Source organism: Pinus tabuliformis, chromosome X, assembly GCF_031772625.1.
Source record: "Pinus tabuliformis cultivar Carrire ecotype Pingquan chromosome X, CPIR1, whole genome shotgun sequence".
NCBI lineage: Eukaryota > Viridiplantae > Streptophyta > Pinopsida > Pinales > Pinaceae > Pinus > Pinus tabuliformis.
In genome coordinates this window covers 1,253,980,344-1,253,993,598 of record NC_142308.1, presented here as the reverse complement: position 1 = coordinate 1,253,993,598, position 13,255 = coordinate 1,253,980,344, and positions in this window count along the sequence as shown.

The following is a 13,255-nucleotide window of genomic DNA, read 5'->3' as shown; positions in this document are numbered from 1 at the left end:
CCTATATATGAGGGAATTGAATTGCATCTATGTAGATCTGTATTCTGAGCAAGAAAGAGAGAGGAGATTGTGTAAGATTGAAGATGGAATTACATCAGATCTGCTGGAGTTTGTATCTCTTTAGCTTGCCGGATAATAAAAAGGAAGGATTGGTTTTTTCTCCAAGGACGTAGCCCAAATTGGGTAAACCACATATATCTGTGTCTCTCTTGTTTTATGTGTTTTTTGTGTTTATATTTTTGCAATATAATTTATGTGTTCCATTGCTCTGTAATATGTAATTTTCTAACACATGGGGATCATATCCAAGGTATAAAAAAATATATGTACCCATTCTACTTGCGTTTCCATCCCCCACGCCTTAGTCCACTTCACCAGGTGATCGCGTAGATCATCCTTCCCACTATACTTCTAAGTCATTCTGGTATTAGCATGCCCAAATCGTAACTTCATCATTCACTTGTAATCCCTCCATCCAAAAAAATTGTCCTTATGTGTACCCCACCATTGTGCAGGCGTAGCGCTAACTCCAATGCTTGAAAATGGTGGTCCTCAGGGACTTCACGCTCAAGTTCATCTAAAAACATGTCTACGTCAGTTAAAAAATCATAATAAGGTATATTTCTTACCTACGACGAAATACAACGCAATGACATCGTCATCATATTGCACCGCAATGTAGACACTTCATGTAAGCAGTTCCGCTAATGCTCTAATTCCTCATCTGAGTTAGAAGTACATGAACTCTCCCCGTCCCATGCGATCCATCCACCTTCTGTTGGATTGATCCAATCCTGATCTTGCGTTGTTATCTTGTATTTTTGATGTAGCTCGTCATCACTTTTTACATAATCATGGATGAGTTCGGTATAGCACGCCCCTTCCACAGGATCCAGTGGCACTATAACCATTAGCGACTTCCTTTCAAACGAAATTGTCCCCTTCTTTAAATTAATGACCCCATTCATGTCAATAGCCTAATCGATTCCCAGGAGCGTGGGGTAGGGATTATTGTCATCGACAATTTCTATAACTTCGAAGTCTGCTAATGCACTCACACCTTCAATATCAACCGTCACTCCATACAATCGTCCCATGGGGATTATTTTCTACTAGTTCTCCATTTAGAGATGAATTAGAGACCATTGCAGTGTAGGTCTCCCCATCCTTTCCCATGTTTGTTTCAACAGAACATTTGCATCGGACTCCAGATCCAAAATTACCTGGTCCATTTCATAATCGCATATCTGCACTATTAGCCGCATCTCGCGTCCTGTTCATGCCTTATGCTTACCAATCTTTCTAAATGTGCGTTGCTCCATAGGAGTCTTTTCCTTATTGGCGCACTTGTATATTAAGCCTTGCAATCCTTCCACAACCTTTCTGTCACGTAGTAACTTCATGCAGGTCTCCAAAAAAGTAGTGAGTACAAAAGAGCCAACCTCTTGTGTTGCACTGGTCTCTGGTGTCTTTTCCTAGCTTCTTGAGGTGGAGGCCTCATCGAAGCTCTTATTTGCTTCCATTTATGTTTCCATAGCATGATTAAGGTCAAAGGTGACTTATTTCTTAGGAGATTTTCAGACCCATCCATCTTCCTCAGGCTACTTACCTTTATCTGCGCCAGTCGTCATACCACTTCTTAGTACAATATTAACGCTCTGATCTTCCTCACCAGGCTCAACCCTCATCATTTGTAAATTCTGCATAGGTTGCGTCTTCTTTTATTTCATTTTAGCTATTAGCACCGGACAATCTTCTATGGCATCATTGAATTGTCTACAATATTGACACGAAGGGTGTGTAGGATTAAGGAAATCTCGCGTGAAGTGCCTCGGTTGTCCGCAGTTGTATCATATAATCTAACCATGACCTTTACTATGTCCTCGTCCTTAGCCTTAAAAACCCTCATGCGTTCCTCCTGCGCCTTGATCTGGAGGTCGAGTTTTTAATTGCATATGATAGGTAGGGGTCCTTTCCATCATTAGCTTATAACTTTGAAAATGGCGCTCATCATAGCCTACATATTTGCACAAATTGGAAAGAAACTGCTAGGGTGTCTGAATGAACTTCTGAAGCAAGTGAAAGTTATCTGTTGCATGTTGCCCAGTAACTTGACAAATGGCACACCATAGCGCAGCCCCCGTGTTCAGCCATCTTGGGCTTCTGGCTTCTGGGGGACTGCCCCCCCCACAATATAATTCGCGTAAACTGGACAACGATCTTTATCATGCCCATGGGCCTTGAACTTCAAGCACCAAACCTTTGTGCACACTTAAGACTAGTCTCCTTCTCTTTCTTTAGACTATGTAATTCTAGGTGCAGGCTCTCTAACTGCTAGTGGATCTATTGTACCCCTAGGTTTGTATCTTGAATAGGTGATGTATGTAGCCTCATTGTGGTCTCTAAGGCTTCTGCTTGCGTTGTTATCTTTTGCTGTGATAGAGGTATTCTTAAGCGCGGAAAAAGCAACGCTATAAACCAATCACGATGCTGGGTATTTGAGATTTGCATGTTAGCCTGCCTGATCTGGCACTTCAACCTCTGATCAACATCCCAAGGTGTCTCATTGACTCTTATTTGGATCTCCTTAAATTCAATTGCCAACTATGCGTCAGATTTAGGCTCACTAAATTCTTTGTTCAAAGTTGTCTGAGTCTCTGCCAACAGTGCCTTTGGATTATCAAATCAATACTTAATGTACCAGGTTAATGCGCGATCTTGCAAGGCAGTAACAAAATTTTCCTTATTTATACTATCATTAGTGATTTGTTGCATTGTCCATACAACGTTCGCAACAAACCAAAATTTCTTTGGATATTCACTTCCTATTCCTTTGAAGATCGTCATCTTGATTGCGTTTGCCATGATGAATGGTGGAGTTGGAAGTGGAGATGTAGGTGAAGGTGTATGCGGTGGAGGTGGAGTGGATGGATGATATACCGTTGGAAAACCCTGAGTTATTAACTGAACAATGCTTCACGATGTAGTCAACACCGTCCCTTCATCATCGCTTGAAGGAGGTTCAATTAATGGACTATACTCTGGACCTGATCCATTACTTCTAAAGAATCTACCACTTTGCATAGCTCTGAAAATTAAGGTAATGGGATTAACCACTTTTCACACAAGAGAATTTTAATCCAAGTATTCAACGACCTCAAGTACTTACCTCATGGTCCTTTGAATAATTTTTTCTCTGTTTTTCTTCGCTTCATTATAGCTAACTAATGTGTCAACTGCAAATTCAGTAACAAATCCTCCTAGAATTTGATCAAGCCAGTGATTGACAACTCATGCGGTCTTGTTTTCAGAGGTCTCTAGTCGTCGCACCAATTCTAGAGTCCATACTATAGGACTATCGAGCTTCCACCTCCCTTGACCATCTACCAATTTAGCTGACCACTCATACAATTTGATTGGAAAAGTGCAAAAGAAAATTTCATGTACCTCAGTATACAGATGTCTATTCAACCAATCTTCCTTCGACAGGTGCAGGTTCTAGTTTTCTTGAGCCACAAACTAGTGAATCTTCCGATATAACCACTTTTCAATCTATTTCTTAGTCAAATTCCAATGATGTGACATCACACATATCTTAAGCAGATCCCAATCCTGACAACGGAACCATTTGTTGGCTTAGGGGGTCTTGAGCTAGGTTCAAAGTTATTTGCGCCAACCAACAAAACCTTACACTACTGGCCCTTTTGGCAACAACCCGCATAGCGTAGGTTGCAGTCTCACTTGAAGTAGTATTGGGGGATGCAAGAACCAAGTTTCTGCATCCGGAGATGATGTGACGAGTTTCTATAGCTTAGATCTGCCTTCACACAGACCTAACCCTCCAATAGACCTTAAACACTGAAACCGACCTTAAAGACCTTCAACTCCTCGCAAAACCCTTCAACTACGTTATTCATACCCTAAGAACACAACCTTGCTACTTTCGCGCACATAAGCATGCTTTCTAGGGTTTCTGTGGCATAGATTTGCCGTTGCGCAGACCTATATTCTCTCCCGATAACTATCTTAGTTTAGATCTATAACTTTGCCAATATCATTCAGTATCTTTACTAAGCATAACCATATTCAGTTACCCAATTCACGTAGATGAAACACATTAACTCATGGAAACAGAAAAGCAAGATAAATAGGTAAGCAAATAAATAGATAAGACACAGATGCAAGTGTAGAAAATCTGCTGGTAGATTAACCCGATAATGTAATATAAATCAAAGCAGAATACTATAACCTACTTCTACCATCAATTTTCGGAAGCTTAAAGATCGAGTTGAACAATATAACTAGAAGAAGAAGAATCAATGGAACGATACACATGAAAATACTTTGGGGAAAGCCTCAGCTAAAAACCCCACACTATTGTATTATCATACATAGTGGAAATACATAGGAATTATAAAAAGCCTCAGCTCTCATAGCTAGCTAGCTCTCAGTACAATCCTCATAGATGCTCACAGGAAATATTGGTTTCTCTCCAACCTTCCTCTCTGCCCTCCAAGCTCCTATTTCCTTGTGCTGTTCTTTGTGGATGATTTTCCTATTACCAAGTGGAAAACCAATCTTCCAAAACTGCGCAATCCTCAAGGATGAATCCTTGACTGCATGCATGAGTTTTCTCCATGAGAAAACACATGAAACTGATAATACACTTGTCCTTGAACATTAATCTCAACTGGCTCTTTCTCATAATAGACATGCATGGGTTTTTGATTAGGGAATCTTCAGTTAACTGGAGTAGCACTAGTTGAGTGCATTAATGCATCAAATGACTGTTAACTCACTATTAGTTCCTCAAATAGTTTGGAACTAATTTAACTGGACTTAACTGAGTAAACTGAGTTAACTAATTACAACTCAAATATAACTCAATCTTATCTTCTTAATTTAAGGGATAACGCTTGCATGACTTCAGAAAGACTTCTAACTTTAATTTCTCCAACTAATTAATTTAAAATAAATAAATTAATTATTTCCAAGTAGCTGTTAAGACTAAATTCAATTTTAATTCAAGGACAAATTAAATTGGAATATTCTTGTTGCCATATTTCAATAGCAAGTATTTCCACCCAAAATCAGTCTTTATTAATCAGAATCTCTCTAGTACAACCTTCAACTACCCTGCGCATGTAGCTGCAGGGGTCCACGCATTCAGTTGTGGACTCTTCCAGGCCTCTGCGCACTCAGCTGTAGAGACTTTCCTTCAATACTAATATGTACAAACCTTCATATCTATCAAAGCCTTACAATATCATTCATTCATGCTTCTATTCTTCTCTATCACAAATTTTTTGTTATTTAAGACTCGCTATGACTCAACTATTTATAGCTTTTCTAATACAATACCATGGTCCCCGACTCATGGGTGAGTCTTCAAACCAGACCAAAAAAAAGGGATAAGATCCATTTGACTCCTATCTATCTACCTTCTCCGCATCCACATTTCGCAAAGACTTTACATTCTTTACAAAAATTATTTACAAAAATGACTAAATTAACTCAATTCTATCCCTGGGGACCCCATCCCAACTTCTTGGATAATGAGATGATGTCGATAGGAAGCGACTTGTCGCAGGAGGGCCTTGATGTATCCCCTATGAACGAGACAAAACAAATATCATTATTTGAGACAGACTGATCCGAATAATGCTAACAAAAAACTGGATCATAATAGGCATACATGGAATGAAGGCCTAGGAGTGTTGTAGCAGCTATTGACTAAATGAATTCTCTTGAACAAAGATGCGAAATTGAATGGAGTTGGCATCGTTGAATAGTATGATAAACCAAAAGACAAGAAAATTTCCTAACCCAACAACCACTAAGATGAAGTGGAAGAGTGTCGTGTTCAAGAGTGACTCGTTTCCATTAAAAAATGGAGTACCCTATTTTCCGAATTTCACAAACCATACTAGTCAATACCTCTTTATTTTTTAACAATCTTGAGGAGGATAACATATGATTGATCTATAAGTTTAACCTTCAGATGAATCACTTTGAGAATATTTAACAAACCTAGAGAAGGAGAGGTTCGGTCCTGTCATGAAGGGCAAGTCCATCACTGTTTGATGTTTTAATGGGTTCAGTGAAGGTATAACTCGACATATTTTTCATGTTTAGAGAGTTTGGAAAATAGTTGAAAAAGAAAACTCCAGATGTTCCTTTTTGTAGATAGTCCCTTAGGTCTGAAAAGGAAAAAAATAATACTTGTTAGCACTTCGTAATTCCTCCAGGCTTAGGAGAGGAACCCAAAGGTAACCAAAAACCAATTTAAAAATGGAATCTAGCCCTTCCAGCTTTAGATAGGGCTCTCTCTATATGAATCTTCAGTCACGTAGGTCTCATGCTAGGTATTGTGATCAGAGGGGAATATGTTTAACAATTTTATGGTAGGGAAGAGGTAAAATCCATTAGGCATGGAGTCATATGGAGTTAATGATTTTTAGTGATATGATGGGGCAAATGAGGAAACCTTAGAAATGGGAAAGGTAGGCAATCCTTATGGTATTTTTTGTCAAATTTTGTTGTAGAGATGGTGAGCAGAGGAGTAGTGGAATTGATAACATATAAAGCATCTAGATGAGGATGAATTGTAAATGTCACAATAGAATAAAAATATTAAATGTTCATTAAGCTATAACAAAGAACTTAACAATGAATTCTGAAATAAATCCTAGCTTAAATAAACACGAATACATAAAAAACCAAGCATGATTATAACAAGAGACAAATTCACATACATAGGAGGAAACATCGCCATAAGAAATTGACACATGAATCCTTGCAAAAGTTGACTTAAACCTTCATCATTCACTAAACCTTTAATGAAGATATATAATGCATATTGTCTTCTATATAATACCCTGATTAACCCTTTGCTTAGTAAAAAATACATCATATATTATAGATAAAAAAACAAATAGTTCCTTCCCTTAGGAACCGAATTCCCCATAAAGATTCAATTTTTGCCTTCAACAACGAATATGGAACTACTCTCTAAAAACTAGGAAATTGTTTTGACTAAGAAATTCTTAAACAAATTACATTGAATACATACATAAAAATGTGGCTCGAACCTCCCAAACACCTCAAGACATTTATCATAACCATGAGATTCAATTACACGAAGTTTAGATATGACTTTCATGGTCAAACTATTGACTGTGTGGAAGTGGAGCGCATTCACTGTGCTACTCCCTTCTTCGGAAGAAAGCGCAACAAGTTGGTGGTTTGAAATATTCCAATCATGCCTTGTTCTTCTTTATGTTCCCAATAAGTAAAAAAAAAATCCTAAATCATCAGACACCCATGTGAAAACACCTAACCAAACTATATACATCCACCCATCAAAATCCTCATCTACAATAGAAGCGCAATGCCTGAGCACAATGAATTTTCACCTGCATATATTTGACTGAATGTTGGGGTCTCTGGCTGAGGAAAATGATTTTATGACACTGTAAGTATTTAAAACCTCCTTGAGCCTCAATACATAGGAAATGGAAGCAAAACATTGATCTTCTCATCAAATTATAATGTTTTGATAGTGACGTAGCAATTTTGCTACGTTACTATGTCACATGCCTTTTTAAAAAAAATTCCCAAAACTTGAGAGGATGTGATTATATAGGCTAATTTACTTCAAACAAAAAGGAAAAAAACAAAATTTATGTTAATTTCCTGTGTAAACTCAAACCTTTGCTTCCTTAGCCAACAAGTCCAGATTTCCTCTTTCTTCTTTCTGGTTTTCCTGCAATGCCTCCTGCAACTGTTGTTTTGTAGACCTCATCTCCTTTTTCAAAGTAAGGTTTTGTCTGAAAACATTCTTGAGATGTCTATGTATGGGTAGATTTCTCTTTAGCATATACTTGGCCTCAAACAATGGTGGATCATAGATGTTCAAGTGGTCATGTATCTTATGTTTATACCTTTCATGCTGTTTTCATAGTCTAGTGATTTCATTTTGAGCTTTCTTCAATTGCTTCCTCAACCTATGTAAAGTGCTCCCCTTCATCCAAATCAACCTTTTTACCTTCTTTCATTATCTACAACTTCCTGGCTGAAGACCTAGTTACAAGAATTCTTGCTGATGAGGTCTCTAGCTTTTGAATGTTCTCTGTTGTTGCCTTTTATTTACCTTTAGACTTAGTGGAAGATGGATTTGTCTTCATCACTGGTTCTACTTCATCAATATTAGGTGTCTTCTCCAAAATTTTCTTCTTCAACTTCTTGTTATCATGTTGTAGCTGAGTAATAACTAAATGGGCCCTTTTCAACTGTTCTTACAGTTCTATAATCTCCTTATCCTTGTCATCTGAAACAACATCCTTTGGTATGGTATCTAGAACTTCATTTGGATTTTCAAGTGTTTTCTCATTGGGAAATCTCTTCGCAGTAGCTCTTGTGAGTGGTTTCTTGGGAACCTCCATCACCTTAGGAGAAAAATGATTTTTTTTACCCTTTTTCTTGTCTGATGGGTAAACTGAAGTTAATGGATTTTTAACTAATCTCTCCACTGCTGATTGAACATCCTTCGCCATAGATGAAGGTGTATCCTTTTTACTCCAGGGGCTAGTTGGAAACTCAACTGTCAACTTGGATGAATCCAAGAATTCCTGCCATGACTGATTCTTCTTTCTCAGTTCTTCCACCACTAAAAATTTGGTCAAAGAAAAATGAAAAAGACTAGGCTCTACTTGAATTTGCTTACCCTGAACCTCTGAACAAGTATAAAGGTAGACTCAAGGGGCTTTTACCTATGAAATGCATCAAAAACCTAAAATGATAATGATAAACTCTCCCAAATCTACCTTCACAAGTAAAATACGTTTGTATGACGTTGAGTAGTTTTCTATATGCTTCAAGTAAATATTCCCTTGGCAGAATAGCTCCATATTCCTTATTTTTGTACTTTGGCTTTAATAAATCCTTGTAGTTGACTATGTCTAAAGGCATGCCCTTGAACCATTGTTCTCCTTGTAGAGGGATTTTTGTAGCAGTTGAAATGGTAGCCTCTGACACTGGAAAACTCAATTCTCCAACCTTAACATCTATCCCGGTGAAGTTCAAAGCAAACTCTTTGGTCTATTGAACATTGTAACCCTGTATCTTCTCACAAAATACGATGCAACCAGTCTTCTCAATTTATCAAGGAAATATATTGAGGCTCAAACCTAACTATGTCTCCCCCTTTGTGCTTCTTTCTGTTTGATGTTGTCATGACTCACAACAAAAGATGAATTCTAGGGTTTCTGAATGCAATTACAATGCTTAACAATTTAGCGCAACAATAGTATAACAAATACAGAATTAGGGTTCTAGATGAGGGCTTATGGAAAAATTTAAATGAAAATCCCTATATTAACAAATCCATAAAATATAACTCAACTCTCAGACCCAAATGCAACAATTTTTTGTTTTTATGTACAACAGAATTTTAAATGCACATGCACATCAAGAAAGAGCAGCGCATTCAAGTTTATGAGGGATGCAATCTCTTCTAGGCATTTTTCTTGATTACTAAAGATGAAACTAAGAACATGCAATGTGAATTATCTTAAAGAAGAGAGTTTTTGAACCTGAGAGTGGTAATGGCACAAGAAAGCCTCCAATTTTGCAAAAGCACAACGAACCACTGCACACAAAACGCAACGAATTCCTTTGGTTATTCAGAACGTTTGAGGAGGAGGAGGAATTGGTTCGATGGATTTTTGAAAGCCAAATACATGCATTTTTCACATTTCACGCATTCCAAGCCTTTGTTATTTGCAGTGATTGGTTGCAAGTTCAAATATGAAAGCGTAGTGCAAATGATAAGTGCAACACTAACTTATAAAGATGATGATATGATGACTTGACCTTATAACTCACTTGACATGACACCACTAAACTTGAATCAATGATGGAAACTCAAATCCATTATGATCTTCACTCATGATTAAAATAAAACATTTCCCTAAACTTTCTAAACTTAGACCTTACGAAATCAATGGTTATTTCCATCATTATTTGAAACATTTTAAACATAACCTTACTTAGACTTAAACCAAGCATATCATCCCACACTTCTCTTAAAATACTAATGACTTGATCTCTAAGAGATCATAGAAAAAATTTAGAAAATGACCAAAGTAATAAAAGAATAAGCTTGGCTTTTAACTACTATAACATAGGACACTCACAATACCCAAGAGAACCTCTGAGCCATGTTCGATTAAGGTATTCCTTTTTCATAAGTAGTCTATCTTTATCCATAAAGGGTTAAACTTGTACTAAGCAGACGTATTTTCATTTAGTTTAACAAGTTCGAAAAGACAAGTGCTCGATAATCTTTTGATATTTTGGGAGTATAGAAAGATCTGAAAGAGGACTCCAGGGGGGTTCCTTTTTTGTGAGTTTAAGGAGCCCAAAAAAGTGATAAATGTCTGCTCCTCAGTCAAAATAATTTGTTCAAAACACGATAAAATCTATGAAATAGCTGTCGACCTACTTAGAACATCACAAAAGGGATTAAAAATTCATGTTTCATGGTAAAAATGGGTTCTAACTAGGTCAAAACATTAAATATGAGAAAAATAATGGAAGAAACAACCATAAATATTCAAAATGACTATTCATCTTTATCATCTCACATTTACCTTCAAGAGTGATAGTTCTGAGTAGTTTTTTCCATTGATCTTCTGCAGTTGATTGCGCTCAATCCAGTGGATCATTTGAAGCACTGTCACTTGTAGGTAATTGCTAAGACCTTTCTCTTTTAATTCATGGTTTCATTTTACACTTTCATGCAATTTTTTGGTGCTTTTGAGGGCCCTAGGGTTTAAGTAAATCGTCTTAGGATTAAAAAAATGTCATATGGTCAAAAGGTGCGTTGCACCTAAGTGAAAATAAATTGTGGGGGGGTACAATGCACTGCCTTTCCTTATAGGGGCGTGTTGGGCGCAAATCCAAAATTTGTTTACCAATTTACCTTCAAAAGTTTTCAATTTTTTTGCATGGAATGGATCCTAATGAGTATATTCTTGATGTTTCATGTCTTCATTAGCATAAAATGGCCTTTATATGGAGAGAAAGAGAACATGAAGGATAGGATTTGAATGCAAGCAATGGTCCTACTACTATCCAGGCATTGAAAAAGTGTGGATTGTTGAAATTCTTATAACTTCTTGGCATGAGGAAACGAATGGAATTACTAGATTATATTATTCATTCATGGGATCTTCAAGGACATGAATTTATATTTGGGGAACATTTCCTCGAGATAACAGTAAAGGACATATATTTTTTGATAGGTTTATCCATGAGAGGTGCCCCCATCTCTCTCCTAGGTGGGAGAAGGGGTGGAGAAACGGTGAAAGATTATATTGCCACTTATTGCAGACCTTGAGCCAAGCCAACTAGGGATGGAAAAATTAACATAAAATATGTAACACATTTTCCTTTAAGAATGATCTTATTCATCATTTCCAGACTGGTGGGTAGCTCAACACTTCATGTAGCTAGAAGATCATACATGCAATATGGTGTGGAGTGTTTGGAGCCAACAATATTCAACTGGAGCAAGGGAGTGTTGGTCAATATGAAGGAACAATTGTTTAAAGAAAGAGAGGGAAAATTGAAAAACTTTGGATATTGTTACATCTTGGTCTCTTTTTCTCTAGAGCAGGTTCCATTACTACAACCTCAACAGATTACACTCGAGCCCATTGATTCGAGAGTTCCACGAATGAGGAGGTGGATAGATCATATGTCCCGACACGCAAGTCCATCGATGATCAATTTCTCATCAACCTTCTTTGGATGGCTGCGTAGACAGTTCGTTATGATTAATGATTATCTGTACGCAGGGATGAATTTTTGTGATGACCCCAACCTTACACTACCTGAGGGTGAGAGATGGGGTGTTACAAGTAAGATATTCAACCATTTGAAATTTTGAAGTTTTACAATTTTTTTTTGTTTGTTTGTGTTTTTTATGTTTCCGAGACTAAACTATTGATTTTTTCATGCAAATATTGGGCCTATTTGACCTATAGATGCTTCATATCTCCACGTGCAGGAGAATAAACAAAGGAAGCAATAGTACCAATACAGGGTGCTGCAGTAGGATGGGATTCACTACGGGATCTTAATGTAGCCAAGATCCTAACAGAGGTGGAGCACCACATGGAGGGGTTGACACACGGGATAGATGAGACCGTGATTGACCAAATTCTGATGCGACTTCAGCAACACACTATAGGAGTGCCTAGCCATATTGGTCGGTTACTACGTAAGATAGCTTGTGTAGTGGCATGTTATCATGAGCAATTTGATTAGTCTACTTAGATATTTGCATGTAGTTTTTTATATGGGCCATGTGGCCATATGTGTCTCGGGCACAAATTTTGTAAAACCAAACTTTATATATATATATATATATATATATATCTATATATTCAATGTTTTTTTGTTCCTATTATGCTTTCAATAGATATGATGTGTATTGAAACTTATTTACATTCATTGCAAATGTCTATCTAAAACATGATTAGCAAGCGCATCTATCAATGTGTTTATATTTCTAGAAATATGTTCATATTGTATGAAATCAAGGTATCTTTCTAGAAGGTGAACCCTTAAGAACATGTGAAGGATGGTAGGACTTGTAATCAAATAAGCATTAGTGATTTGTAGTACCACAAGCTGTGAGTCAAGTATGATGACTAAATGACAGATACCATGTGAAATAGCACCAGATAGTAGCTCGACCACTGCGCTATACTCAATGATGTTTTTTAGTAGAGTGACCAATACAAATCCCTTATCAACTCATTAACCCATCATTTGGAGCAAATATAGTCCATGTTGTGGAGGATAGGTTCTGAGTACTACGACTAGCATCATCAGAATAACCAAAATACAGTTCAAGGGATGACGACATTTGCAAACCAAACATAAATGAGATCGACATAAATCATAGGAAACTCTGAAGAGACACACTGCAAACACACTCAACACACCTATTATACAATATGTACACAGTGTACGATGCATGAGATCAAGATAATATTTCTTTAGGTACAACCCATTTCTAGGTTGCACCATTGGAACTCCATCCAAATTGACTAACTCATAGGCCCCTTTAGCAAGAACATGCTTGAAATTATATAGACCTGACCATATAGGTTGGAACTTTCCTGATCCTAACTTATCAGATTCTTGATCATATAAAAGAAGAAGGTCTCCTTCTGAGAAGACA